Raw genomic sequence first — 25145 nt, forward strand, 5'->3', positions numbered from 1 at the left:
CGAATGTTCTCGCAAACGTAGTATGCACACAGATCATTCCCCGATGCCTGCTTCAGGGCCTTTACGAAAACGGAATTGAATCAGATAATGATTAATCAAGCATGATAATTAATTAATGGTATTGAAACAAGAATTGAAGATATGGTAGCTAGCTAACTAGCTAGTACTACTTAATTACTTACCTTTGGTCGATACCAAAATAGTTTTTTTGCCCATTTTTCTGAAGTCACCTTGATGAACTTTGCCAAAGCCCTGCCCGCCGGCAAAAAAAATTAATAAAGGAGTTATTAAATAGTTCATATCAGGAAATGACGAACTAAATAGGCCGAGATATAGTTAATAATGATTGAAATTACCTGTTGACTATCCCCTTCAAGATGGTGTAGTCACTTTATTTTTGAAGTAGTGAGTCCAGTACTTCAACTTTTCCTTTGTCAACTTTAATGTCTAACAAGATCCAGTGGAAACTGCATGCGCACCCGTTTGCATGTCTTAATTAAGCGGGCATGTGCATAACACTAATCAACTACCATAAACCCTATACACTTAATTATTAACATATAGCTAGCTAGTAAGCAAAAACAGAATTTGTAGTACAAGACAATGTGACTCATAGGAAGTTGTAAGGAAGTAGTATATCTTCATTGGTATTGAGGCGCTTGAATAACTCTAGCATGCTTTCCTCTAAACTTTCTCGACAACTTGGAATATTCTATGTGTATTCATTAATGGTATTTGGGTCAATGAACCCAATGCCATAGCGTCCAGATTTTTTCATTTCATACATCTTCATCCTGCATATAATAACACAGAAAAGAATATAGTGAGGGTAATTACATGTAATGATTGATCAAAGTGATCACTACAGCTAGCTTGAGACTTAAATTACAGAAAGAAATCACTTACAGACAATAGCAACTGACGAGAGATTTGTCGAGTGCGTCTTGATTGTTTAACTGAAATAGTTCTGAATACTCAACATACACAACTTTCTCATGGAAGTAATGCTCCTCCTTGACATTCACCATGAGGGACTCTCGATTGGAAATCTTGGTAATGTTCATGTACCATTGATGCAATTCATACATTCTCGTTGGGAGGTTCTTGACCTCGTCTGGCTCGACCAAAGGTTGGCCCTGGACATATTTCCGTTTTATTTCCTCCTCTCTAAGCGGAGACATGGGCTCGATTTCAAGGAGTTGTCCAACAGTGATCTTGAGCATTTCAGCCTGCATTATATGCTCCTCGGTTATTACCACATCGCCCAGCTGTGGAACGTTAACGGTTTGCCCACAATAATATTGGGCGCGCGCACTCTCATGTGTTGTTGGCACAACAAGCGGGGGGATCGATTGCGCCGCCTGTTCTCCCAGCTGAGGAACGGTTTTCCCGCATTTTTTGACAGCTGCTTGTTGGCTCGAGCTCGAGCTTGCTTCCTTCTTTAGTCGTGCTTGATGTAGCTTCCTGAGTTGGCGCTTATAGTCTGAGTCAACAGGCTTGGGAGCTGGTTTTTTTGCCATATGAATAAAGTGGTCCATAACTTTCTTAGGCACTTTCTCCCTTGGCGGCGGTGCCGGTTTCGGTCCAAAATGGGCGTCCACTTGGGGCCGCACTATGGCTGCGTTTTGCTCCTCGGTCATGTCGTAAGGCCTCTGAGGAAGAGGAGCGAGGCTTGGACCATATTTATATCGCTTGTCTCCGCCTGTACTTCCTGTACTACCTCAACTCGTACCGCTACGCACCATAGCTGTAGTGTGTCTCTTCTGCGATGGAGCAGGAGGAGTGGCCTAATGTTGTGCCAGACTTGAAGCAGGAGGTGTGGCCTGACACGATGTCAGACTTGAAACAGGAGGAGTGGCCTGACGCTGTGCCGGACTTGAAGTAGGAGTCTGCTCACGCATTCCTGGACTTGGAGGAGGTGGCAGACTTCAAGGAGGAGTCGGCTTATGCGTTCATGGACTTGGAGGAGCGGGAGTCTGCTGACTCGGTGACGGACTTCGAGGAGGAGTCGGCAGACGCGGTGTCGGTGGACTTCAAAAGATGATGCAATCCTTTCTCCATAGGATGATATGATGCTGTATGGCCTCTCCCAGTGTGCGCTCGTCGTCACCTCTAGGAATGTCAAGCTGTAGCCCCGAATATGGGTCCACCACTTCATCAACCAAGACACGAGCATAGCCCACTGGAATCGGGGTGCAATGGAATTGCTTCGGGGGTAATTGTAAAAGCAACGGCGTTCGCCACTTTCATGGATATGTTCTTCATTTTGGAGTGTAGGTCACAGTTAGTGTTCTCTATGATGTCATCCACAGGGTATGTATCCAGCAGTGTGTCGCCCGGGGCGGAACCAACGCCGCTTATCGGCATGGATGGGACGGTGCTATCCAATGCTGGACGATCATCCGCTTGCTGCTGCCGCTGCTGAGACCCCCTTTCCTGGCTAAGTGAGTCAATCTGCTGCTGCTGTTGCTGGAATTTGAGTGCCAAGTCCGCATGCCTTGCTTCTAGGCCTTGAAGGCGTTCTGCATCCTGCTTCCTCTGCTCCTCCTCCAGCTTCCTCTTCTTCTCCTCCTCCATCTTCTTTCTTGCACAGGTCCTGTAGTCGTCGTTCCATTTCGAAAAGCCCTCATACCAGGGAATAACGCCCTTGCCTCGTGTTCTTCCCGGGTGTTCAGGATTTCCCAGGGTGCGTGTAAGCTCGTCGTTCTCTCTGTTGGGCGTGAACACCCCCTTTCGAGCATATTCTATTGCATCAAGTAACTTTTGTTTGGCTCCTTTTAGACTTGCCTTCTTCGAAACCAGGCCTGTCTTCGGGTCCAATGCCCCCCATGCGCATAGAACCAAGTTCTGCACCTGGGGGCCAGCTCCTAGTAACCGGAATGACCCCTGCATCCTCCATCTCTTGCTCAGACTTATCCCACTTAGGCATTGCCACCGCGTAGCCACCTGGACCCATCCTATGGAACTGCGTCTTTTTTGTGGCATTGACCTTGTTTTTTCTCGACCGTTCCTTAGATAATTCTGATTCCATGAATTTCACGAAAGAGGGCCGGTGTTCTCTTTGTTTCTCCAGTGTTCCCTTGAATTTTGGAGTCTTCCTTCCTGCAGTGAGGTAGTTGGCCCATACAGTTTTCTTGTGGGTGTTGAATGCAATTGCCATCTTCTTAAGAGCAGCGTCCTTGACTTTCTGCACATCTACATCAGTGAAATAATCTGGTAGGATGAAATGTTCAATCAGAGATTCCCAAAGCTTTTGTTTTGCTCTGTCGTCGACCCAAGTAACATCTAAACGTTTAGTTTTTGGCTGTTTCCATTCTTGAATGGAGATCGGGAGTTGGTCCTTCACAAGAACTCCGCACTGATGATTCCACTTGTTCGCAATGTTCTTAGGCGTGAGAGGTTCGCCATTAGCTTTGATGGAGTCAATGTTGTACTTTACACCCTCCTTCAACTTTTTGTCCGGGCCTCGCTTTGTCCTGCTGTTTGTAGAAGCAGATTTGCTCGATCCGGAGGGCTGAAAGAAGAAAGATCAATTTGTTAATATATCTTCAAATAAAAAAACATGTGATGATCACCAGATGCCTGCTTATATAAATATACCTTGCTGACAGTCTTTGTTATGTCAAGATCAACATTGTCTGTGTCATCATAAACATTGTCGGCATCATCATAATCATAATCATAGTTCATGACTTCATCAGCTTGGTCGTCAAGATCGAATATCTTATCATCACCCTCCCCGGTATTGTTCAGATATTGGGAGCCGCCATCTGCTTCATTCAGATCATCTAGCCTGCGAGGGCTGCGTATGATCTCGAACAATTCCTCTTCTCTCTCTGCCGGTATTGTCCGCCATAGCTTTTACTTAACTAATACAGAAGAAATATAAAACAATTTAGTATTCAAATTACAATGCATGGATGCAATCAATAAGAAAAAACTGAATCATATAGTACATAATATGCATCGTCTCGATTAATATATAATCTCGAATACATCGTCTTGAATAATATATATAATCTCGAATACATCGTCTCGAATATTATATATCGAATACATCACTGGCTAGGTACCTAATAAAGATCAAATACTACAGAAGAATCTAGGCCACTCGCGGTTCTTGGGGCGCGGGCGGTGGACACCCAAAGAGAAGGAACCATCACAAGATCATATCTCTGGTCATCTGCCCAAATAACCTGCCAAGTATTGGAGAACCTAACGTCCATAGCAGGCATGTAGCGATGTACGTGCTCGTCCTCCTCCCTGACACGGCGACGCACCACCTCCGGCAGGGCCGACTCCCACTGCATCGAATGTGGCCCACGCGAACGCCACCAAAGGAGATCAGGGTCGACGACGGGACCCGAGGCCAGGTTCCTCACCAAGCGGCGCGCCCCTCCAGGTAGCACCTCCCAGTGCCAGCCCAGCGGAGCCCAATCCCGGACATGGGTCAGCCAGACGTTGTCGCGAATGGGTCGACGGTGAGGATGCGGGCCGGGCATCGTCAAGAACAAATACTATATGCCCGCAAAAAGTAACAATTTTAAAATGATTGGATTGTGATAACTAAAATTCTATATGAAAATTCTAACAATTTGACATTAATCTAATTCATTTAGCTAAAACTAATTCTAAAATTTCTAACATTTCTATATATATAACTAACATTTCTATAACATTTCTAATATTTCTATAATTAAAAAACAGAAAAATTGCTAATATTTCTATAAATATTTCTATAACTAAAAAACAGAATTTTTTATAACATTTATATATAACTAACATTTCTATAACATTTCTAATATTTCGATAACTAAAAAACAGAAAAATTTCTAACATTTCTATAACTAAAAAACAAAAAAATTATATAACTAAAAAACTAATGTGTGTGTGTGTGTGTGTGTGTGTGTGTGTGTGTGGACATGGCGGCCGGGGTAGGAGCTCACCGGCGAGGTGCGACGACGGGGGGCGGCGACGGGGACGGAGACGGGCGATGACGACGGGGATGTGGACGGGGCGGCGACGACAGGGACGGGGACGGGCCGGGCTGGGACGACGGGGCGGGGCGCGGCAACGGGGACGACGGGGATGGGGATGGCCGGGGCGACGGACGGCGACGGGGAGGGCGACGGACGGCGACGAGAACGGCGACGGGGGCGGCGACGAGGGGCGGCGGCGATGGGGCAGAGGAGAAAGAAGCAGAGGGAGAGATGAGAAACTGAAATTGTTTGAAGTGCTTTCTTATATAGAACACCCCTTTAGTACCGGCTGGAGCCACCAACCGGTACTAAAGGTCTGTTTTGGTCAGGCCAAGCGGTGGGAAGCGCCTCCCCTTTAGTACCGGGTGGTGGCACCAACCGGTACTAAAGAACCCCTCTTTAGTACCGGTTGGAGCCATGACCCGGTACTAAAGGTGGTGCGCTGGTGCAGGTGCGGTGCAGCAAGTTTAGTCCCACCTCGCTAGCCGAGGGGCGTCCGCACTGGTTTATAAGCCCCAGTGCGATAGCTCTCTCGAGCTCCTCTCCAAAGCAGGCCTACTGGGCCTACATGTTCTGTTGCCCTATGGGCCTACTGGGCCTTTGCAGGCCTGCATCCTGGCCCAACAACATGTTGGGTTTCTAGTTGTATGCAGGCCGCTCTGGCCTAGTAGGCGGGTTTTTTTATTTTTTTATTTTTTTTCTTTATTTTTTGTTTTATTTATTTTTGAGTTGTTTTTGCTGTATTTAGAGTTTCTTTGTGAATATTTTTGCTTTAGGTACAAAAAATTATAAACTTTCTTTTAGTGCCGGTAGTTTTCAAATTTGAATAGTTTAAATTTTGAATTATTTGAAATTTGTGTGAATCACTAGTTTGTGAATAACTTAACTTTGAAAATAGATTTTTCAGTGATTCTTTTTTCTTATGTTTAATATTAGTGTGTTTTATCATTATATTCAATTTGGTAATGCTTAGGTTATTTAAAAAATGAAATGCCTTTGTAACAGATGAGTTTTCGTCTGAAACCATGATACTTCAAAAGAGATTGTCCATTTTGTACACGAAGTGCATCCAGTTTTTGTGGTAACCCTCTCTACTTTTTTGCACATGCTATGTGGGTGAAATTATGATACCATGCCAACTTTCAACCTTTTCTGAGTTCATTTGAAATGCTTTTCAATTTCAGGGTCATTTAGCTGAAAAAATCAGTAAATGCTTGAAGGACTTTGTTTGCACATAAAATTTCTTCACGTTTCAAATGCCAAAACACATAACTACCCTAACTATTACAGAGATTCCCTCCTGGGTGTGAAACACAGAAGAAGTGATGATAGTGAAGCCGATCACATCCCAGATCTTTGGGTGTGAAACTTTTTCTTCGCGTGTGTCCCTTTGAGCCGTAGCCATGGAAAATCTTCATCATTTAACTGGATGCTCGGGTCAATATTCATTGTGAATGGAGCAATTTCATCAAACTTTTCATAATCTTCTGACATGTCTGTCTTGTCATCCACTCCCACGATGTTTCTTTTCCCTGAAAGAACTATGTGGCGCTTTGGCTCATCGTATGATCCATTCGTTTCCTTATCTTTTCTTTTTCTTGGCCTGGTAGACATGTCTTTCACATAAAAAACCTGCGTCACATCATTGGCTAGGACGAATGGTTCGTCTGCATACGCAAGATTGTTGAGATCCATTGTTGTCATTCCGTATGGCGGGTCTTCCTTTACCCCACCTCGTGTCATATTGACCCATTTGCACCGAAACAAAGGGACCTTCAAACCACCTCCATAGTTAAGTTCCCATATTGTCACGCCCAATATGCGATACTATCCTAAAGAGACTCGAAGGTCCCACTAAGGATAGAACCGCATATTGAAATGCTTTTGCAAGGTGGATATCATTACATCAACATTACATAATAGATGGGGACACATACAAAAGGCATACAATGCCACACGAATACAACATCATCTTACATAAGAGCACCATCCGACTACGGATGAAACACAAACAGAAACTCAAATGACATCCACCCTGCTAGCCCAGGCTGCTGACCTAGAACCTATCCCCTGATCGAAGAAGAAGCAGAAGAAGAACTTCAAAACAAGCAAACATCGCTTCCGCGTCATGATCATCGCATAACCTGTACCTACAGCTGTTGTTGTAGTAATCTGTGAGCCACGAGGACTTAGCAATCCCATTACCATGGGTATCAAGACTAGCAAAGCTTAATGGGAAAGGAAGGGGTAAAGTGGTGAGGTTGCAGCAGTGACTAAGCATATATGGTGGCTAACATACGCAAATAAGAGCGAGAAGAGAAGCAAAGGAATGGTCGTGAAGCTAGCAATGATCAAGAAGTGATCCTGAACTCCTACTTACGTCAAACATAACCCAAAACCATGTTCACTTCCCGGACTCCGCCGAAAAGAGACCATCACGGCTACACACACGGTTGATGCGTTTTAATTCGTATCTGGTGTCAAGTTATCTACAACCGGACGTTAACAAATTATCACCTGCCACATAACCGCAGGCACGGCTCTCGAAAGTTTATACCCTGCAGGGGTGTCCCAACTTAGCCCATCACAAGCTCTCACGGTCAACGGAGGATATTCCTTCTCCCAGGAAGACCCGATTAAACTCGGAATCCCGGTTTACAAGACATTTCGACAATGGTAAAACAAGACCAGCAAAGCTGCCCGATGTGTCGACAATCCCGATAGGAGTCGCATGTATCTCGTTCTCAGGACACACCGGATAAACAAAGTGTACAGGTACCAACGTAACCCAAGTTGCCAAGGGATGGTCCCGCATGGTGCTCTAGTTTGGACCAACACTCCGAGGAGCATTGGCCCGGGGGGTAAAATAAAGATAACCCTTGGGAGTCTAAAATAAAGATAACCCTCGGGAGTGCGACTCCCAAGGGAAAACAGCTAGGTGAGGCAAATGGTAAAACCAAGGTTGGGCCTTGCTGGAGGAGTTTTATTCAAAGCGAAATGTCAAGGGGGTCCCATAAATCACCCAACCGCATAAGGAACGCAAAATCTGGGAACATAACACCGGCATGACGGAAACTAGGGCGGCAAGAGTGGAACAAAACACCAGGCATAAGGCCGAGCCTTCCACCCTTTACCAAGTATATATGTGCATTAATAATATAAGAGATATTGTGATATCCCAACATAATCATGTCCACCATGGAGCAATCTTCAACTTCACCTGCAACTAACAACGCTATAAGAGGGGCTGAGCAAAGCGGTAACATAGCCAAACAACGGTTTGCTAGGAAGGGTGAAAAAGGTTAGAGGCTGACATGGCAATTTGGGGAGGCTTGAAGAACAAGCGATAGGAAGCGCAGCGTAGCGATAGAACGAAGCAACTAGCATAGCAATGATAGTAATGAGATCCAAGGTGACGGTCATCTTGCCTGAAATCCCGCTAGGAAGAAGAACGAGTCCATGAAGTAGTCAAACCAACGTAGCCGAACGAATCCTCACAACTCCAGAACGAAACCGAAGCTAACGAGAGGAGAAAACCAGAAAGAAGCAAACAACATGGTAAACACACAAGCATAATCATGGCATGATGCACAATCAATTATGATGCATGTCCGGTTTAAAGAGGCATGGCATGGCGAAGTGCAACAAACAATACTACAAGTTAAGTGGAGCTCAATATGCAACGAGTTGCATATTGATGAAACACCACATTCGAGTTATTTAGTTTGCTCTCGTTTAGGTACACAACAATATTAGATGTTGTTAAACATGGCAAGAGGTGAAACATAAGTAAACTAACTATCTAGGCAAGTTTAAATGAGGCCGGAAACAACAAACAACAATTCCGGAAAATCCCCATGTCCATATTTCGAATTTGGTACTGTTCTTCTATAAACCATATTTTAATGTTTTTAAGCAGTAAAACAAAGTGCACCATGTTAAACTAGGTATTTTCCCACCCCATTTACATATAAATTTTATTAAAATTGGAGCTACGGTTATTTAGTAATGAAATAAAGCATTTTAGCATGGCATTAAAGCAAATTTAAACAAACAGCATTTTAAACATTCCAAACATGGATGAAAGCAACATATTAAGAAACTAGACAAAATTCTAAGCATTTTGCATATATAAATCATTTTAATCCGATGCACGGTTGTTGAGTTATTAAATGCATAAACATGAGGGTGCAATCTGTAAACATGCAGTTTTCTGGATAATTGGACAAAAATCGCAGGCAAGGAAAAAAACACATTGGGCCGAATCTGGCTGGCCCGATAGTGTACAGGAGAGGGACTGGAGGGGGGCTGCTCACATTGGGCCAAGGCCCGATCGGTGGAGATGGCTGCTGGCAGGCTGGATCGAAACGAGGTGGAGGGGGCGCGGTCAACGGCTGCTGCCGGGTCGAGCACTGCACGATGCAGTGCGATGCAGAGGCGGGGAGCAGAGGCAACGACCGCAGAGACTGGCGGGAACGGCGAGGGCGGCGGCCCTCCGGATCTGGCTGGCGCGAGCGTGGACGGCCACGCGACGAGAGGCGGTGCTAGAGCTTCGAGGCCTAGGTGATTCGGGCGTCCATGGACTCCTAGAACTCCTGTTCGTCTGAAGAAACAGAGAGGCCGCGAGGTAAGGAAGCGAGAAGGACCGAGGGAAGAAGGAAATAGAAAGAGAGGCACGAGGATCTGGTCCGGCGGCGGGCGCTTCGGAGCTCCTGGCGATGGGGATGAGGTACCTGAAGAAGAGGGACAGAGAGAGTTCAGAGCGGGAGAGAGAGAGAGACAGGGAAAAGAGAGAAGGTGGAGGCGGGGGAAAAAGAGAGGGCGGCGAGGGGCTCTGGCCTAGTGTCGCATGGATGGCTTGCAGGTCGCCGGAGTGGCTAGGCGAGGAGGAGAGGAAGAGGTGGAGGGATCGGGCAGCGGCTTGGAGCTCCATGACCATCCATGGCTAGTCCCTGCTGCAACACGAGAAGAGGTGAGGAGGAGGCAAGGACGAAGAGAGAAGGAAGGAGGAGGGTGCGGGGTCCGGCCTGATGGAGGTACCTCCGGTGGTCGCCGACGGTGACGCGGGTGCAGCTCCGGCGAGGATGAAGGAGTCGTACTCATAGCGATTCAGATCGCGGTTGATTCCGATCTAAGTGCCGAACAACGGCGCCTCCGCGTTCAACACACGTGCAGCCCGATGACGTCTCCCGTGCCTTGATCCAGCAAGGGGAGAGGGAGAGGTTGGGGAAGACTTCATCCAGCAGTAGCACAACGGCGTGGTGGTGGTGGAGGAGCGTGGCACTCCAGCAGGGCTTTGCCAAGCACCGCAAGAGACGAGGAGGGAGAGGGGTAGGGCTGCGCCAAGAGGGAGATGTTCTCATGTGTATGGCAGCCCCAAACCCCCACTATATATAGGGGGAAGGGAGGGGCTGTGCCCTTATCTAGGTTTCCACCCCTAGGGGTGGCGGCCAGCCCTAGATCCCATCTAGGGGGGCGGCCAAGGGGGAGAGAGGGGGGGGGGGCACCACTAGGTGGGCCTTAGGCCCATCTGAGCCTAGGGTTTTCCCCTTTTCCCTTCTCTCTTCGCCTTGGGCCCTGGTGGGGGGGCGCACCAGCCCACCTAGGGCTGGTCCCCTCTCACTCTTGGCCTACGCAGCCCTCTGGGGCCGGTGGCCCCACCTAGTGGACCCCCGGGACCCTCCCGGTGGTCCCGGTACGTTACCGATAGCACCCCGAAACTTTTCCGGTGACCAAAACAGGACTTCCCATATATAAATCTTTACCTCTGGACCATTTCGAAACTCCTCGTGATGTCCGGGATCTCATCCGGGACTCCGAACAACATTCAGTAACCACGTATATCTATTCTCTATAACCCTAGCATCATCAAACCTTAAGTGTGTAGACCCTACGGGTTCGGGAACCGTGCAGACATGACCGAGACAACTCTCCAACCAATAACCAACAGCGGGATCTGGATACCTTAAAGTGCGTTATATCGACTAGAGGGGGGGTGAATAGGCGATTTTTATGAATTCTTCACTGAGGAATTTGCCGGTGAGGAAATTCCTTAGCGAAGAACTACTTGCAGCAGAATAAGTACTCAGAAGTAAGCATGGCAGAATACACACATGGTCATCATGATGAAATGAAGACAAACACAGAGTACAGAAAGCGTAAACACAGGATAACACAAGATGAAGACAAACAAACTGAAGAAATTGAACTGAGGAAATTGAGAAAGTCTTTAGTCAAAGTCTTCAAACACAGATATGAACAATCACTCAACACAGTAATGAGGAAATGAAAGAGTTGAGGAAATAGAACCAGTAAGGTTGGTGAAGACAATGATTTGGTAGACCAGTTCCAACTGCTGTCTCAGTTGTACATCTGGTTGGAGCGACTGAGTATTTAAACTCGAGGACACACAGTCCCGGACACCCAGTCGCTGAGCACGCAGCTCAGGAAACCAAGTCCTCACCGTATTCTCCTTGAACTAAGGTCACACAGACCTCGTCCAATCACTCGTGGTAAGTCTTCAGGCGACTTCTAAACCTTCACAGACTTCGGTCACTCGGCGATCCACAATTCCTCTTGGATGCTCTAGACCATGACGCCTAACCGTCTGGAAGAAGCACAGTCTTCAAAGTTAACAAGCGTTGGATCCACGCAGGATCAATCTCTTCAGTGATGCTCAATCACTTTGGGTTTGTAGGTGTTTGGGATTGGATTTTCCTCACTCGATGATTTTCGCTCAAAGTCCTTGGAGGATGGGTTGCTCTCAAATGACAAGTGTCAGTTTCTCTCGGAGTAGCCAACCAGCTAGTGGTTGTAGGGGGCGGCTATTTATAGCCTAGGGAGCAGCCCGACATGATAAGACATAAATGCCTTTCAATGATATGACCGTTATGTGGATAAGATATTTTGGGATAGCTGGCGCGTAGCACAACAACGGTCGGAAATTTGACTCTCAAATTCCTCAGGGCTATCATGTTCCTCACTGTGTAGGCAATCCGCACTGGCGAATTCCTAACTCCTCAGTCAGAGCAAATTCCTCAGCGACCAGAAGAACTTCGTCTCTGTCATTGAAGAAATTGACTGAACTGTATGAGATTTCTAATGGCTTCACTCGAAGGGATTGGTAGGTGTAGGATTTTGAGTTGAGCATCACATGGAAATTTTTCCTTAGTATTTCCTCGACCCCCTTTAACAGTACGGTGTTTCCTATGACTCAAGAAAGAGAAAAACAAAACTATGAAAATGAAAGTCTTCAAGCTTCATATTCCTCGCATGAATATCAAGTCTTCATGGACACACCAATTTCTTCACTTTCAAAGTCTTCATGAAAGTCTTCAGAAATACGAAAATCTTCAGTCGAAGATATTGATTTTTAGGGGTCGACTTTCTCTGTAAATATTAAACTCCTCATAGACTTATAGACCTGTGTACACTCATAAACACATTAGACCCTTAACCTATAAGTCTTCAATACACCAAAATCACTAAGGGGCACTAGATGCACTTACAATCTCCCCCTTTTTGGTGATTGATGACAATATAGGTTAAGTTTTCAACGGGGATAAACATATGAAGTGTAAGTACTGATATTGAGGAATTTGATTGCAAGATATAGAAGAACTCCCCCTGAAGATGTGCATAGAGAGGAATTTGCTTTTGAAGCAATGCACACTTGAAGAGTTGAATCATGGAGATCTCCCCCTATATCTTGTAATTCATACATGCATTTGACATATAATATGAAGAATTTGAAATGCATAATGAAATATGGTGCCTGAAGAAATTCAGCATGCGTGAAATAATATTAACGAGGAACAAGCATGCAGAATCAGAGCATAGTGCATCAAAAGTATCAGAGCACCATCGGGTTTAATATTACAACTCAATCCAATAAAAGTTTCAAAAGAACGAGAGTTGTAACTTAGGAAAAAAACACCCATATAATAGACCCGCTTGAAGACTAACTCAGATTTCTCCCCCTTTGGCATTGAATGACCAAAAGGATAGAAACTGAGGACTAACACCCCTGAAGAATATCAAGTTGATGGAGGAGCGCCAGCGTTGACGGGGTCAGTTGTCGTAGTAGGGCCTGCCGCAGTGTCGTCCAAGTCTTCATTTTCATCAGTGTCGCGCGATGAAGAATAGGAGCTGGCCACCAAGGAAGGAACCTTGACCTTCTTGATCATGTTCTTCAGATCTTCGGCGCTGTAGATATGAGATAGAACAGCCTAGGTACGGTTGAAGGTTTCATGGAGGTAGTATTGGTTTTTCTTCACAACATTGTGGGTTGAGGTCATGTTGTAAAGAATGGAACCAAACTGACGCTTGACCCATTTATGATTGCGATCAACTTTCTGATGAAGACTGAGGAGTAACTCATGATCAGTCACCACCCTGGGTGCTGTGGCTTGAGGAAATTGCTTGGCAGAGGTGTTGGCGGCAGAATCATGTGTGGCAGAGTCATCATTGGTGGAGTAGGATGCAGCCTTGCGAAATTGACCATCCAATGGACGAATGCCTTCATCTATCACAGCAGTTGCCTTGTCTGTGTCATCAGCTAAGGAAAATGTCCGTTTGAGGACTTCAATTGGAGGCAAGAAACTACCATGGTTCAGAGTATCAGCCTTGTAGTTGAGTGAAGACCTTGTCCAGATGAATTTCATAATCCATGGCGCATAAGGCTTCAGCTCAAACGGTGACATAGCAATATCTGCCTGAGTCCTCATCAAGAAATCATGAAAGTTTATGGGAACGCCATGAATGATATTGAAAAGCATATTCTTCATGATGCCAACGACTTCTTCATCATTTGAGTCGTGGCCTTTGATAGGACTCATTGTCTTCGTCAGAATGCGATAGACAGTCCGTGGCACATACAGTAATTCCTTGACGAGGAATTTGGTTCGAGGAGCTTGCCCTGGCTTCAAAGGCTTCATCAGCACTTGCATGTAATGATTTGTAAGCTCAGGTTCATTGTAAACGCAACGTGCACCATCAAGGGGAGGACTGAGTGGGAGGACACGAAGCAATTCAGTTGCTGGTGCCTTGTAGTGAGTATTTTCTGACATCCAGTCCAGCACCCATGAGTTCACATCTTCAGAATTTCCTGTGATGTGCAACATCGCATAGAATTGAAGAATGAGTTCTTCATTCCAATCACAGATGTCAGTGCAGAAATTCAGTAATCCAGCTTCATGAAGAACATTGAGGACTGGCTGGAAGCACGACAGAGATTCCATGTCCACATGAGGAATGTGTGCATGCTCGAAGACTTTGTCTTTGTCGAATAGCACAGAGGAATAGAAATTTGCTTGACTAGCAGTCGAGAAACGCCTCTTCCTTATGCGAGCAGAATCATAGGGATTATAGTCAGAGAAGAACACATGCTCGTTGAAGAAATCAGCAGCCTTGAACTTTTGCTTCTTTGAGAATGGATCCTTTGGCTTGGGCATAGGAGTGTCAGTGAGTTGCATCACAACCTCAGGAATCACAATCTCAGGTTCTTCAGGCTGAGGAATTTCTGGTTCCTCTTTAGTGGCAGTCTGCATGTTCAAGGTATCAACAGCAGCAGTTTCTTCAGCACTAGTGGCTGGAATTTCTTCATGCACAGATGAGGTGGGATGAGTTTCTTCAGAGTCCATTTGAACGGTTGGTGCGGGGGACTGAGGTATCTGCTGTAGTGGGGTGAAGTGTGGAGAATTGGGATGCTGACTTTCCCAAAAGTCATCAGTCCTCACAGGCGTGGTGCATCCAATGTCCACGTCTTCATCTTCAAGTTCTTCAACGCCGGCCTCTTCAGCTGTGAACTGAGGCATGGGCGAGGAATCAGCAGGAGTTGAAGGGATCGCATCCACTTCAATTTCTTCATCAATCTGCTCCGATGAAGCAGCAGAATGATGTTCTTCATCAGATCCGTTAGGGATCACATATTCTTCACCATAAGGAACAAGCTCCTTTGATGGCATGGCGGAAATCGGAACAACATCAATAGGGTTCGCAAAAGAGCTGGTCATAGTCTTCATCTTCTTCAGAGCTGAAGAATCTGAAGCAGATGATGCTTTCCTTTTCTTCACTGCAGCCTTTTCTGCAGCCTTTGTCTTCCTCACATCTGATGCAGATGGTAGGGTAGGAGTTGGGGTAGGCGCAGTAGGAGCTGAGGAATCTGTCTGTATTTCCTCTGGCGCAACTGATGGAGTTGCCCTGACTTCTTCATTTTCTTCAGGCGCACCACTAGTGGATTCCCTATCAGTTTCTTCAGCGGCTGGAATGAAGTCATCATCCCTGGAACTAGCATTCTCTTCAGCAGTCTGAAAATCATCAGCGGTGCTGGCATGTTCTTCAGTTTGCTGAGCAGAGGCTTCAACATGAGGAATTTCTTGTTGCGATGGTGCTGCAACATTGGTGAACTTCTCAGTCAGTTTAATGAACCTGACTTTGGCTCCTTGCCAATCAGCATAATAGAAATTGAAATTATCGCTGAGGGTTTTGATCTCAGACTGGATCTTGAGGAGTTCATCAGGTGTCATTTTGACAACGTTGTTCTTCAGGAACTTCTCTTTCCTGAACAGAGCCTTCTTGATTTGTCTGGTCTTCTCAAATTTCCATTTTTCTTCAGAGATGAAATGAGTCAGCATGTGACTTTGGCTAGGAGTCAAATGAAAATCAGGCATAGGAGTGTTTGGGTCCTTGTGCTAGAGATCAATGTAGTCGAGGATCGCCTTTGGATCCAAAAGTAGTGGCACAGTTGTCCCTTTGGCTCTAGCGGCCCTTTCTTGCCTATCTCTGATGATTTCTGCAAGTTCATCATCATCAGCATCATCGTCAGATGGCACTTGGAAGGCAACTTGTTTCTTCTTCGGACTAGGCCGAGGACCTCGTCCAGCAGTGGCCTTTGTCTTCAGCAGAGTGGGGCTTGATGAAGAATTTGGTGCAGCTAAGGAACTTGCTGAGACACCAGAGGCAATGGAGATGCCTGTAGTCCTTTGGCATGTGGCCAGATGTACAGGTGTTGAGGACTTTGCCGGAGCAACTGAGGACTTTAGAGGAGCTGGAGCAGCGTGAGGCATTGGCCGTGAGGGCTTTGAAGATTCTGGCCGTGAGGGCATTGCTGAGTAACTTGGCCGTGAGGGGACAGTTGTTGAAGCACTTGGCTTGTGAGCAGGCTTCTTTGCCATTGATTTCCTAGGCTTGTCAGAGGCCCTTGTGGCAGCAGCAGCAGCAGAGTCTTCATTAAATTTCCTCACTGCTTCTTTTGCTTGTCTTGCCAACTTGGCTTGGCGCTTGGTCCATTCTTCAGGAAAATCCTCACCGCGCTTGAGGTTGGTGGGATCAGCTTTTTGACCAGGTGCCAATGGAGCTCTTGGGCATGGAGGATTTAGAGCGAATTTCTTCATATACTTTGGAGTTTCATATCTGTACTCCCTCCATTCTCTTTCCCATCTCCTTTCAATCCTCTGTATGCGCACCTTGCGCTGATTTTTGTTCTCTTTTCCGAACTTTGCTTCATCAGGTGTGCAATAGTCAGCATAGATGTCCTCAGGAATTTCAAATGCAGTCATGACCTCAGGCTTCTTTCCTCCTTTCTGTGGTTTCTTACCGTGTGCCATATTCTTCAGATGAGGAATTTGAACAATCGAATTCTCTGAAGAAGTATGCAACTTTTCTTCGAGGAACGCTGCAAATGAGTTAAGTTGATGAGAACCTAGTGATTCAGCAGCGGACATGAGTACCTGTGAACAGAGTATAGTTGCGAGGAATTTGAAGAGGTCATATGCGTTCTCAGAAGATTTTCAAAATGAACAAGTTTGAGGAATTTGACCAGATGAGTCTTGAAGAATTTCACTAAGCGTACTTTGTCTTAGGTTCCAGAGTTGTATAGATTGAGGATCCACACAATTGAGGAATCTTGAAGATAAATGATGCTTAGAGAAATGAATCAAGAACAGATGACTAGTGAGGTGTTTTGTGTGTGAGGATTTGAAGAATAAAACACCTTTGAAGATTTTGTAGAGAAAATTTGAATCAAAGAGGGTAGTAAAAGTAACTTTTAATTACCCTTGATGAAGAACACGACGAACTGAGAAGTGTAGATTTGAAGCTCGTCAGTTCAGATCTTCCACGCCCTAACTTGTCGGAGGAAGATAGCTACGGCGGCGGCGGAGTGAAGATTTCCGCAGCCGGCGTGAGTACGACGGCGACGAGGTCGAGGCAGTGAAGCTCTTCCTCACCGGCGACGATGGAGTAGCGGCGGCGCTAGGGTTTGAGAAGCTCGAGCGAGAGAGAGAGAGAGAGAGAGAGAGAGAGCGGTCCAGCGGAGTAAAGGAAGTGATGAAGGGTGAGGGGGTATTTATAGTCGCAGTGAAAAAACTGTTCGCCCGAAGATTTAGGACGAACGTGCCCCTGACCCTTCTCATTCGCTTGACATGTGTCACCCACGCACTGAGAAGTGGAGATTGCGTTAGATCTTGGGTGAATAGATAAGTCTATCGTGGGATACGAGACGGTTTGAGCGGCAAAACCGAAAATTTGGATAAGATAGGTTTTAAAGTTTCGTTCGTAATTTCTTCAGCTGACAAGGACACAATGAAGATTTTGAACGAGTTTCAAATAGAGCGCACATGAAGAATTTGTGAATAGATTGGGTTGAGTATAGCATAGAGGGGGAAGGGTCCGATCACATTCACTTAGCAGAAAACGCAACTTGAAGAAATAGCCATAAGTGAATGCTGTAGAGGACATAAACCCATATATATATATATATATATATATATATATATATGTATACATATATATATATAGGCTATGAAGAAAGACGACAGAAACAGTGAAGATTTTGCAAAGTTGAAGAATTTGAAAAACTGAGGAATTTCAAAAATGAGGAAAAACTCAAATTAAAGATTTTCAACTTTTGTGGTGGCATGACCCACCGTATAAGAATGATGATTTCAGATACCACGTACAATTGTCGTAGGGTTCTGAGAATCAAATTCTTCATTAATTTCTTCACACTTAGAGTGTTATTCTTCATTGATTGAAGAAAAACGTTTCTTCATGTGTTGCACATCTAAGTCTTCAATTTTGCATAAGTGTTAGGAGGTGTGTCCTTTTCAAAGAACATTCGAAGACTCTAAGATATTTAGCTCACACCGCAACTTGCTAAATCTCTTCTCATCCAAGGGCTTTGTGAAGATACCGGCTAGCTGTTCTTCAGTCTTCACATGCTCAATAGAAATGTCGCCCTTCAACACATGATCACGAAGAAAATGATGACGAATCTGAATGTGCTTTGTCTTCGAGTGCTGAACTGGGTTGTGAGCAATCTTGATGGCACTCTCATTGTCACAGTAGAGAGGCACATTCTTCATGTTGATGCCGTAGTCCTTGAGAGTTTGCTTCATCCACAGCAATTGAGCACAGCAAGAACCAGCAGCAATGTACTCAGCTTCCACAGTAGACAGTGATACGCAGTTCTGTTTCTTCGAGGACCAACAAACCAAAGATCGTCCGAGGAAATGACAAGTGCCAGATGTTGACTTGCGGTACACACGAGCACCAGCATAGTCAGAGTCAGAATATCCAATGAGATCAAAAGTAGAGCCCTTGGGGTACCATAATCCTAGTGGTGGTGTGTGAGCTAGATATCGAAGAATATGTTTCACAGCCTTATGGTGTGATTCCTTCGGTGTTGCTTGAAATTGGGCACACATGCAAACACTAAGCATTATATCTAGCCTAGATGCACATAAGTACAATAAAGAACCAATCATGGAGCGGTATACCTTGTGATCGAACTCAATACCATTTTCATCAGTGCATAGATGGCCATTTGTGGGCATAGGAATATTGACTCCTTTGCAATCTTGCATGCCGAATTTCCTAAGAACTTCCTAGAGGTATTTCTCTTGAGATATGAATATGCCATTGTGCTGTTGACGAATTTGGAGACCTAAAAATAATTTCAACTCTCCCATCATAGACATTTGATATTCTTCACTCATCATATAGGCAAATTCATCACTATAACGTTGGTCAGTACAGCCAAAGATAGTATCATCAACGTATATTTGGCACACAAACAGTTCACCATTATAAGATATAGTAAAGAGAGTAGGGTCGAGTGAACCGGGTGTGAAGCCATTCTTCACGAAGAATTCCTTCAAAGTATCATACCATGCCCAAGGGGCCTGCTTGAGGCCATAGAGGGCCTTGTTGAGTCTGAAGACTTTGTCAGGATTCTTCGGATCTTCAAAACCTGGGGGTTGAGCAACATATGCTTCTTCCTCAAGCTTACCATTGAGGAATGCACTTTTCATATTATGATGGTTAGCATAAGCAAGTAATATGTGAATAGCCTCAAGTCTAGCAACAGGTGCAAAAGTTTCATCAAAATCAATTCCTTCAACCTGTGTGTAGCCTTGAGCTACAAGTCATGCCTTGTTGCGGTAGATCCACTTTGTGTCGATGATATTATGCTTGTGAGGATCTGGACGTTTGACCAGTTCCCAGACATTATTGAGGTCGAACTGATGTAATTCTTCTTGCATAGCCTGAATCCACTCAGGCTCCAGAAATGCTTATCTACCTTGGTGGGCTCTGTGATAGAGACAAAAGCATAGTGCCCACAAAAGTTAGATAAATGTGAAGCTTTTGAGCGTGTGAGAGGACCTGGTGCTTCAATGTAATCGATGATCTTTTCAACTTGCACTTCTTTTGCAACGCGAGGATGAGCTGGTTGACGTCGAGGAATTTGATCAGCATTTTCTTCAGCACCATTTTCTTCAGCATTTTCCTCAGGTACATCAGCCGGACGATCTTCGCGTTCTGGAATGAATTCTTCAGTAGATTCTTCGACAGGAATGATATCCTCAGTAGCCTTGAAATTGATAGAATCCTCAGGTGCTGGTTCATCTATCACAGAAGGTAGGTGCTCTCTTTGCGAGCCATTAGTTTCATCGAACCACACATCTACAGTTTCAACAATCTTGTGAAGAGTGATGTTGAAGACTCTTTAGGTGTGCGAGTCCTTTCCGTAACCAAGCATAAAACCTTCATGTGCTTTCGGTGCAAATTTAGCATTGTGATGAGGATCTCTAATCCAACATTTAGCACCAAAGACTTTGAAATAACTCACATTAGGTTTCTTGTTAGTGAGGAGTTCATAGGTAGTCTTCTTGAAGAATTTGTGAAGATATACTTTGTTGATGATGTGGCACGTGGTATCAATTGCATCAATCCAAAACCGATGAGGTGTTTTGTATTCATCAAGCATAGTGCGAGCCATCTCAACAAGAGTTCGGTTCTTGCGCTCCACGACGCCATTTTGATGAGGAGTATAAGGAGCAGATAATTCATGAGTAATACCAAGTTCATCAAGATAGCCATCAAGACCGGAATTCTTGAACTCAGTTCCATTGTCACTCCTGATGTGCTTGATCTTCATAGCAAAGTTGGTTGAAGCCCTCGAGGAAAATCGTTTGAAGACTTCCTGCACTTCATGTTTGTAAGTAACAATGTGTACCCATGTGTAACGAGAGTAATCATCAACAATAACAAAACCATATAGAGATGCATCATTAGTCACAGCAGAATAATGATTAGGACCGAAGAGATCCATGTGAAGCAATTCAAATGGTCGAGTGGTGGTCATGATAGTCTTCGCTGGATGCTTGGCCTTAGTCATCTTCCTAGCTTCACAGGCACCACACAAGTGATCCTTGAGGAATTTGACATTCTCAATGCCAATGATATGCTTCTTCTTCGCAAGCGTGTGCAAATTCCTCATGCCTGCGTGACTAAGTCGTCGATGCCATAGCCAGCCTTCTGAAGCTTTTGCAAGTAAGCACACGGCAGGTTGTGGTCCTGTAGAGAAATCAACAATGTACAAGTCTCCTCTCCTAAAGCCTTCGAAGACTTTGGAATTGTCAGCTTCCATGATCACAACACAACGATACTTGCCAAAGACAACAACCATATCAAGATCACAAAGCATTGAGACAGACATGAGGTTGTATCCTAAGGACTCGACAAGCATGACTTTGTCCATGTGTCGATCCTTAGAGATCGCAACCTTACCTAGACCCAATACCTGACTTTTGCCTTTGTCAGCAAAGATGATATGTTTAGATGTGATGGAGTTAAGGGAGCATCCATCAATAGATTCTTGTCACCAGCCATGTGATTTGTACATCCACTATCGAGGACCCACTCATTTGCTTTGGGTTGATCATCCTGCAGATGAATTAGTGCAGCTTACAAACTCATATACTTCATCAGTGAAGAATATGACATCAGTATCATCAGTTCAATTTCATCAAGTAATTTGATCAGATAATCAGTATGAGGATGGGTGAAATGAAAGTTCATTTCATCATGATTCACCTGCGTCCTTTCAGGCAATGTTCAGGTCTCCAGCAAATTCTTTAGTTGTTTTGAGCACGACTGGAGACCTGACCCTGCATAAGAGATTAGTTCTTTTTCTTCACCACCCACATCTGGAGGGGTGGCAAAGAGTTCATCACTCTGCGAGCACCATATGAGAAAGGTGGCAAAGATGCCAAACCATTTCGTTTCACATAAGAGGGGTTAGGGTAAGCATATGAATAAGCAGAGAAATTCTTCGAGGACTTGTGAACATAATGATTTGAAGAATAATGCGCATATTCATAGCCCTTAGCTCTACCCTGCGAAACAGAGTTGTTAGCACGATGATGTTCATATGAGGATTTTGATCCTTTTGAGGAATTTGATCCACATGAGGAATTTGGTCTGTATGAGAACTTGGATCCATATGAAGAATTTGGTCCATATGAAGAGTTTGATCTGGGGTTCCTATTCTTCACTGGTGGTGTCATGAGCACATTCACCTGAAGACTTTCAACATAACTTTTGGGAACCTAGATTTTCTTCATAGGGGAACCGTTCCTGCAGTTAGTGCCAACATATCTAGCAAATACTTCACCATTCTGATTTTTGAACAGTTTATAGTTGGAGTCAAATGACTCATCAGAAGAATGAGGAGATTCACATGTAAAGCCAAATAAGTTAGATGGATCAACTAGAGGTCCCTTTGCAGCAACCCATGAGGTTTTGGGGTACTGCTCAGGCTTCCAATATGTTCTATAAGCATTGAGTTTCCTCTCAGAGGCAATACCCTCTTTCCTAGGGTTTCTGTGGAGGATCTGCTTTTTAAGCACATCACCAAGAGTCTGATGCCCTTTGAGACTTTTGTACATGCCTGTCATATACAATTCCTTCAACCCTGCATCGTCAGCGATACTAGCAATGTCCTCAGATGAGGAATTAGTGATAGCAGAGGCAGGTGAAGAATTTGTAACATTTGAAGCATTTGAACATTCAGGTGAAGAGTTAGCAAATTCATGTTCAATGCACTTTAAACATGGAGGATCAAATTCTTCCTGAGTGGCACTGATTTGTTGAGCAAGTAATGAATCGCGCTCCTTCTGAAGATCTTCATAACACACTCTTAGCTTCTCAAGATCTTGCTTTCTTTGAAGAAATTCATAAGAAAGCTTCTCGTGATCAGTTAAGAGGGTTTTATGATGACTTTGAAGGTTGTCAAACTTAGACTGAAGTCTCTGAAGATTTTCAGTTAAGTCTTTAGTGCGGTCCATTTCATCACCCAACATATCATCACTTTTGTCTAGCATGTTTTGAAGTTTTTCAATAGCCTTTTGTTGTTTCACAACAATCTTAGCAAGTTTGGAGTAGCTAGGCTTAAGATTTTCATCAGATTCATCCTCACTTGATTCAGAGGAGGGGTATTTAGTTACCTTGGCAGCCTTTGCCATGAAGCAATAGGTGGGAGCGTAGTCGTCATTGCCTTCATCAGCATTGTTGGTGTTGCCATTTTCTTCAGAGTTGAAGATAGACTTGCTGAAAAATGCGGTAGCAAGAGCTAGACTTGCCACACCTGACTCAGACTCCTCGGATGCCTCCTCTTCCTCATTATCCTCAGACTCAGCCTCAGAATCCATTTCCTTGCCAATGAATGCCTGAGCCTTCTTGGAGCTGCTCTTCTTGTGAGATGAAGACTTCGAGGATTTTGATGATGAAGACTTTGAAGATTTCTTCTTCTTCTTGGCATCATCAGAACTGTAATCCTTGTATTTCTTCTTCTTTAGTTCCTTGTCCCATTGAGGACAATCTTGAATGTAGTGACCAGGCTTCTTGCATTTGTGGCATAGCCTTCTCTTATAGTCACTTGATGAGGAATCACTACTCCTTGAACATTTTCCAAAGCGACCACGTCTTGAGAATTTCTGGAATTTCTTCACGAGCAGTGCTAGCTCCTGGCTCAATTCTTCAGGATCACCAGGGCTACTACCAGAATCTTCACATTCCGATTCAGACACTGCCTTGGCCTTCAGGGCACGTGGTTCGCCATAGCTTGAACCATAGAGATCTCTCTTTTCAGCAAGCTGGAACTCATGAGTATTTAGCCTCTCTAGGATATCAACAAGATCTAGTGACTTGTAATAAGCACACTCTTGAATCATCAGTGCCAGAGTGTCAAAAGACGAATCGAGTGATCTCAGCAATTTCTTCACCACCTCATGATCGGTGATGTCAGTGGCACCGAGCGCTTGAAGCTTATTTGAGATATCAGTGAGGCGATCGAAGGTTTGCTGAAGATTTTCATTGTTGAGTCTTTTGAAGCGGTTGAAGAGATTGCGAAGAACATCAACACGAGAGTCACGTTGAGTTGATACTCCTTCGTTTACTTCGGAGAGCCTATCCCAGATTAGCTTAGCAGTTTCCAATGCACTCACTCTACCATACTGCCCTTTACTCAGATGACCACATATGATATTCTTCGCTTGAGAATCGAGTTGCTTGAATCTCTTCACATTAGCAGCATTCAGGGAAGGTGTGACTGAGGGAACACCATTTTCCACAACGTACCAGAGATCGTTGTCAATTGCTTCAAGATGCATTCGCATCTTATTCTTCTAGTAGGGGTAGTCCGTGCCATCAAAGGTAGGACACCCAACAGAGACCTTGATCATACCTGCGGTCGACATAACTAGAACTGCAGGTGGTTAAACCAAAATCACACAGAACAAGGGAGTACCTCGCTCTGATACCAATTGAAAGTGCGTTATATCGACTAGAGGGGGGGGGTGAATAGGCGATTTTTATGAATTCTTCACTGAGGAATTTGCCGGTGAGGAAATTCCTTAGCGAAGAACTACTTGCAGCAGAATAAGTACTCAGAAGTAAGCATGACAGAATACACACATGGTCATCATGATGAAATGAAGACAAACACAGAGTACAAAAAGCGTAAACACAGGATAACACAAGATGAAGACAAATAGACTGAAGAAATTGAACTGAGGAAATTGAGAAAGTCTTTAGTCAAAGTCTTCAAACACAGATATGAACAATCACTCAACACAGTAATGAGGAAATGAAAGAGTTGAGGAAATAGAACCAGTAAGGTTGGTGAAGACAATGATTTGGTAGACCAATTCCAACTGTTGTCTCAGTTGTACATCTGGTTGGAGCGGCTGAGTATTTAAACTCGAGGACACACAGTCCCGGACACCCAGTCACTGAGCATGCAGCTCAGGACACCAAGTCCTCACCGTATTCTCCTTGAACTAAGGTCACACAGACCTCGTCCAATCACTCGTGGTAAGTCTTCAGGCGACTTCCAAACCTTCACAGACTTCGGTCACTCGGCGATCCACAATTCCTCTTGGATGCTCTAGACCATGACGCCTAACCGTCTGGAAGAAGCACAGTCTTCAAAGGTAACAACCGTCGGATCCACGCAGGATCAATCTCTTTAGTGATGCTCAATCACTTTGGGTTTGTGGGTGTTTGGGTTTGGATTTTCCTCACTCGATGATTTTCGCTCAAAGTCCTTGGAGGATGGGTTGCTCTCAAATGACAAGTGTCAGTTTCTCTCGGAGCAGCCAACCACCTAGTGGTTGTAGGGGGCAGCTATTTATAGCCTAGGGAGCAGCCCGACATGATAAGACATAAATGCCCTTCAATGATATGACCGTTATGTGGATAAGATATTTTGGGATAGCTGGCGCGTAGCACATCAACGGTCAGAAATTTGACTCTCAAATTCCTCAGGGCTATCATATTCCTCACTGTGTAGGCAATCTGCACTGGCTAATTCCTAACTCCTCA

Source organism: Triticum dicoccoides, chromosome 2B (genome assembly GCF_002162155.2).
Source record: "Triticum dicoccoides isolate Atlit2015 ecotype Zavitan chromosome 2B, WEW_v2.0, whole genome shotgun sequence".
NCBI classification, from domain to species: domain Eukaryota; kingdom Viridiplantae; phylum Streptophyta; class Magnoliopsida; order Poales; family Poaceae; genus Triticum; species Triticum dicoccoides.